Raw genomic sequence first — 6,000 nt, forward strand, 5'->3', positions numbered from 1 at the left:
TCCTCTCAGACAGACAGGGCCAGTAGGCCACCACCATGCGGTCCTCTCAGACAGACAGGGCCAGTAGGCCACCACCACCATGCGGTCCTCTCAGACAGACAGGGCCAGTAGGCCACCATGCGGTCCTCTCAGACAGACAGGGCCAGTAGGCCACCACCATGCGGTCCTCTCAGACAGACAGGGCCAGTAGGCCACCACCATGCGGTCCTCTCAGACAGGGGTTATGTCTCCAAGGTTGAAGGCTGTGTTAAAGTGTGGGATCTCTCCCCGACGGTCCGATTATCTCGGTTTGTGTGGAGTGATGCATTACTCTGCCCTCAGGCCAGGGCACCAGTCACTCACACACACACACACACACACACACACACACACACACTACAGTCACTCTCCAATCAATCAATGTCTCCCTGTGTAGCGCACGCATGCACGCACACACGCACGCACGCACGCGCAGGCTTGTGTGTGAGAACTTTGCTAAGGGACAAATGGTGTACACCAGCGTGCACAAATAATATGTTTGCTCTTTCTTTAGCTCAATTGAATTACTGTAAAGGCATAATAGGCTAACCCCCCACCACCACCACCCCCCCCCCCCCCCCCCCCAACCCCCAATGACCAGGGACTCGTACTAGCAGAAAGGCTATAAGGGTTTACCATAATAATTTGCATAGTTTCCGAAATTGTGCCATCTCATCTCTCCATTTTTATGAGAAACTGCTCAGCAGCTTCCATATATACTGTAGAAGGATTATTTTGGCCACAGCCCAAAGAGCCATTATACTGTAGTCTGTAGCTGCATGCTCATGGAGCTACTGTACTGAAAACACAAGTCTACATTATACTGTAGTCTGTAGCTGCATGCTCATGGAGCGACTGTACTGAAAACACAGTCTCTACATTATACTGTAGTCTGTAGCTGCATGCTCATGGAGCGACTGTACTGAAAACACAGGCTCTGGTGCAATGGAAACAACGAATAGTAAACAAGACTTGTAGCAAAAAGATTTTCAACCACACATGTACAGCTGGTGGTGACAATAAACTGAAAGTTGAAGTTGACTATATGATTAGTATAGTATAGTAATTAAGATATATAATACAAACGTTTATACGTGACCATTCAAAATCGGTGGTGGTAGTGCACCCTCAAATATCACTAAACTATTTTATATTAAGCGATGGTACATTTTCTCTTAAAACTATACATCACAGCATTGCCTTAATGAGGCCAACGAGGACACGGGACACTTTGCACCATCAAAGTGAGAATAATATGAGACCGTGCTGTGATATAAGGAGCCGGCTGGTCTATATGAGGCCATGCTATTTAATCTAAAGTCACCAGATACCACACTATATAGGTATCCTGAGACGCGTGGATCAATGGCGATCAATAAAGGACAAGCAAAATGTGGTGGTGTAGTCATGACACGCGGAACCACAAGGCTATCTCATGGCTGCGCTTTCTGAACACGTCGGTACAGTGTAATTTACTGTATATACTGAGTATATATGGTGCTACATTTCAAAGTGGTCCAAGGATGTCTCTACATTCCAGATTCCGTGGTGAAAAATACCATCGTCATCGCTTTGATCAACGTACACATCTTATATTAAAGGTCGAGTAAGTGATTTTCACTCAAAAAAACCTTGGGTTTCGTTTTTGGCTGTAGGACCTAAGCCTTCGTCCAATCAGGATAGAGAGTCAAAAACGAAACCTAAGGTTTTTTGACCCCCAGGGGTTAACTGGGGACAGGGAGGGACTCTTTATATGGTCAGCACACTCTATAGTAGAGAGGATTATCACAACAAAACAAAAAAATAAGTGATATTTGAATTAAGTGAAATCACTTACTCTACCTTTAATTTTATTCTATTCGGTTTTTTTTAATGAAGCAGCAACACACTTCTGCTGCTGGCAAGGTACAGTATAATGGCATTTTGAGACAATTAAGAGTTCTTGGTTCAAGAAGGTATAGCGGACTAGCGACGGGACCTTCTGGGGATTCAAGCTTCTGTTCGCGAGGCAATTATCAAAGCCACTAGTGTGGCGCATTACACAATGTTATTACTGTTGCTGAAGAGCGTGTAATACGATTTTCTCCCCGAAGAAAAATAAAAAGCACAGCGTCATTTCATTACATAACTGGATGGCCATGCATAATATCAACACCACCTGTCCTGGTAATGATCTCACAGCAGGCTCAACTTATACAATCAGATTATTGAGTCCATTTCACATTCCATGCTAGAAGGCTTTCTTACATTTATTTGTAGTCGTTACGTCCCCACCAAAGAGGCCCAGGTGTTATTTTGTGCAAAAGTGCATTATTGGCCATTTCCCCTAATATTATAAGCCCTCGATGGGGGTTGGGTTTTTGTGTGCCGCGGCTTGGGATACTATTTACATTATGAATGTCAGGATAGCAGGATGACTGAACCCAATATGCAAAGCCACAGGAAGGTTCAAAATCTAAAGATTGAGTCCACGTCCAAGGCAGAAAAGGGTAAACAAACAAATGAGTAGTAGCTGTAGGCTCAGGTAACTCAGGAGAGCCAAAAGGCCAAACTTTCAAAAGTACAAAAGGCAAAACTAAACAGAGAGTACAAGCCAGTAGTAGTAGAGTCCAAATAGCAAACCTTACAAGAAGAACAAAACCAGGAACTGACAGTGAGTGTGTGCAAAGAGTCCAGTTATACAGGGAGCAGGTAACTTGGCAAAATGTTCACAGGTGGGCTGACGAGGGAGTTGGAGACAGGTGAGTGAAGGGGACTGCAGTGTGAAGGAATGGAACATGGGAGTGGCCAGGGAGGAGACATAATGGGTGCGTTCAGAAATGCGCCCTGAAAGCACTGGTGTGCTCTCTTGTCGTTCGTTTATTCAGTGCACTCGGTGCGCTGTCGTTTCGAAAAGCCAGTGCGCTGCGCACCGGGTGTGCGCCTCGCACTGAGCGACCCTGCCCTGAAGCTGCAGGGTTGTCAAGTGTGAATCGGTGTGGTCAGCTGTGGTCGTTCGTAAATAAGGCACACTGAACGCACTCTGTGACGTCACCGCCGACCCACCGCCGACCACACTCAACAAACTGACCACATTCCCGGTGAGCATTTCCGAACGCACCCCTAGTCTGTGGAGTGACAGACCATGACAATGAAGAGAGGATATATACAAAAATAATAGATTTTTGAGCGATGGAAATCAGCGGTTTAGCACAACACCCCAATGCCCTGTTCAATTCAATGCAATTACATTAAATTCATTGAGGGCTTATGGTAGTGGAAATAGCCAATAATGCGCTTTTGCACAAAATAACACCTGGACCTCTTTGGTGGGGACGTAACAACTACAAATAACACCTGGACCTCTTTGGTGTGGACGTAACAACTACAAAAAACACCTGGACCTCTTTGGTGTGGTGGACGTAACAACTACAAATAAAGGTAAGAAAGCCTTCTTGCATGGAATTCTCCTTTAAAGGTTGCTTCACTAAGGTAACAAAATACCAAGATGCCAATCCATGTCACAATGAACAATCAATATCAATCAATCAATCTTATGGACACCTTCAAATCACCATCACTCCACCCCACTGTGTGGCACAGATGTTACAAATAGTGTAAGTGAAATTCACCTTTTAGCTAAGCCCTGCCGTCTCCCACTTGGACACTTTCCAGCCAGGCTCATTCATTCCAATGTAAATATCAAGGATTTTACACATTCAATACTGGTTCATTTTTGGAACCAGAACTTCAAAATCTCTTCCATATCCGCCAACAAGGCCTGCCGTATGCACTGGAAAAATGTGTGTGGCATTTCTTTTTTTAAATCAATGTTTTATCATATAGGAAAACCTTTGGTGGAGAGGTTTGTCTCAGAGTGTAGAATAGGAGAGTAGCGACACACTTTCATCTCGCCGCAGAGCGGGTGCCTTTGGGCTATAGTTCCACACATTGCTCCTATAGCTAGAACTATCCCATTGAGACAAAGCGGGTGCCTTTGGGCTATAGTTCCACACATTGCTCCTATGGCTGGAACTATCCCATTGAGACAAAGCGGGTGCCTAATGGGCTATAGTTCCACACATTGCTCCTATAGCTGGAACTATCCCATTGAGACAAAGCGGGTGCCTTTGGGCTATAGTTCCACACATTGCTCCTATAGCTGGAACTATCCCATTGAGACAAAGCGGGTGCCTAATGGGCTATAGTTCCACACATTGCTCCTATAGCTGGAACTATCCCATTGAGACAAAGCGGGTGCCTTATGGGCTATAGTTCCACACATTGCTCCTATAGCTGGAACTATCCCATTGAGACAAAGCGGGTGCCTTATGGGCTATAGTTCCACACATTGCTCCTATAGCTGGAACTATCCCATTGAGACAAAGCGGGTGCCTTATGGGCTATAGTTCCAAACATTGCTCCTATACAGTAGCTGGAACTATCCCATTGAGACAGAATGAGCACTTCCGCATTCCATTGTTACAATGGGAGTCAACGCTATAGTGTCACCACTCTCTTACTATATTACTCTGGTTTGTCTAAAACCCATGTTATAATGCTTAGCTGTGATTGGACCATAGCAGTTTGGGGAGCTATAGCTCAATTGTTGCATAGCATTGTTTTTTAATTGACTATTGCTATTATTATCATGTGAGAATTAAGGGTCCATTTGATTCCATGTGATTCTCTGTGAGCTGAACACTGAGGATCTTACTGGGTAACCATGTGGATATATAAGATCTGTTATTCAAATTGGATTCTGGGTAATCTTCCTGATTTTTCCAACAGCGAGAGTGCAAGAGGTTCTGGTCACATTAAATGACACTCTTGTGTGAGCACTGCATCTTGACCCTTCATTAAAGTACTGCCACTCAATGAGCAGATGGCACACAGTACACACAGTACACACACACACACACACACACACACACACACACACACACACACACACACACAAAGAGGCGTGACCATGGCAACTGACTCGTAATGGCCAGCCTGGTGCGTGTAGTGGAATCACTTGTTCTAATTTGTTAAGTAGCACCTCTCGGTATATCTGATTTAATCACTCTATTCAGTGCCTAAAACAACCGACACCAAATAAAACATCCCCGCAGCTGCCCCCGGACTGACAGAGCACCGGACATCTGCTGATTTAGACGCGCGGGGCATCCTTTTTGGAGTAATTGGATGACATCGCAGTGTGTTGACAACAGTGTGGGCCTCCTCGCGCACTCCAACACTTCCAACTGTCGTAGACCACAGACCATAGTGTGGGCCCCGTGCACTCCAACACTTCCAACAGACCATAGAATAATAATAATAATGAATTGCATTTTTATAGCGCTTTTCCAAGTGCTCAAAGCGCTTTACAACGGTTCATTCATTCATACATTGGGAGGCGAAGCGGCGAACAGTCGACGCCAGCGTCCCTCACTTCCCACATTCACACACCAACGGTGGCGAGCTCACACCGACCGACTCATTGGAGGCAGTGTAGGGTTCAGTGTCTTGCCCAAGGACACTTCGGACATGTAGGACAGGAGGAGGAGGAGGAGCCGGGAATCAAACCACCGACCCAGGGATCATTGGACGACCTGCTCTACCTCCTGAGCCACAGCCGCCACAACGGATCAAAGGGTCAAACTGTAGCTACTGTATTTAGGGACAACTCATACAGTTTTATTTATATTTATTTAATTTATATTTATCAGATGAATGTGGCACTTACAAGCATCCACAGGCACTGGAATGTTTCCAGCGAGCTATTCATATAGAATGTATGCTTATTTGCACAGTGGGCCGTACTAGCCTATGTTCATGCCTATATATTTATTATTTCGGTTCAGATCGTGTAGATTGTGTATAATTGTATTATGGTGTATTTTGCCCTGCTACTAAAAAGTAGGACAGGTGACTTGTTGTATTTATTCATAGGTAGTTTAAGGTGTATTATGGATGTTGTATTTGTTGGTCCAAAATGTAACATATTTGACGATGTGG

The sequence above is a fragment of the Protomyctophum bolini genome (genome assembly GCF_963924005.1).
Source record: "Protomyctophum bolini genome assembly, chromosome: 14".
NCBI classification, from domain to species: domain Eukaryota; kingdom Metazoa; phylum Chordata; class Actinopteri; order Myctophiformes; family Myctophidae; genus Protomyctophum; species Protomyctophum bolini.